Source organism: Sinocyclocheilus anshuiensis, unplaced genomic scaffold (assembly GCF_001515605.1).
Source record: "Sinocyclocheilus anshuiensis isolate Anshui unplaced genomic scaffold, SAMN03320099.WGS_v1.1 scaffold284, whole genome shotgun sequence".
Classification (NCBI taxonomy): domain Eukaryota; kingdom Metazoa; phylum Chordata; class Actinopteri; order Cypriniformes; family Cyprinidae; genus Sinocyclocheilus; species Sinocyclocheilus anshuiensis.
In genome coordinates, this window is record NW_015554266.1 from 86,078 (window position 1) to 86,834 (window position 757).

Sequence of the window (757 nt, forward strand, 5' to 3'; positions counted from 1 at the left end):
CAGTGTCTTGTTCCCTACTCAGTGAACCATGGTTACATAAGTAACCTGAGACGTTATTAGTACTTATCAGTACTTGTTATCAGCCAAATGAAGTACGGAAAATTGTGAACAAACAGGGTAAGGTTTAATGGTAGAGACTCACATGATGTAATTACTTACAATTGTGCAAATTATGTGTGCAAATCAATGGTAGACAAAAACAGAACATATAAGTGTATAAGTAAATAAAATAAGTTTTTATACTGTAAACAAGATAATCATATATCCAACGAGGTTGGAGGCAGCGATGCCGGTGGCACTCAACTTTTTGCGTCAGGTAACGTTAGTATGGATCAGTGTTAATTGTTAATCATCATCAGTGATAAATTACGGTTCCTAAAAAAAAATTGCTGAGATTATCTCGGTACCGTATCTACTTGGTTTGCATCTGTTTCTCCAGTATGATGATTTAATCGGTATTTACTGCACGGCTCTACACTTTTAGTTCACTGCTCAATGCAACGATACCTTCAAAATGGCGCCTCGGTGACGTCACACATAATAAACGCACGTGACTGACAAAGACCGATTCATCATTTGCAGGTGCAACATGAGGCGGTGGCGTGGGCTTACCGCGTTCATCGTAAAATGCGTATTTTAACATGTATGATTACATATTTTAAGTATAACGGTTTTGTGTTTAATACTACACTCTAAAAAATGCTGGGTTGTTTCAACCCAACTTTGGGTCAAATATGGACTAACCCAACGTTTGGGT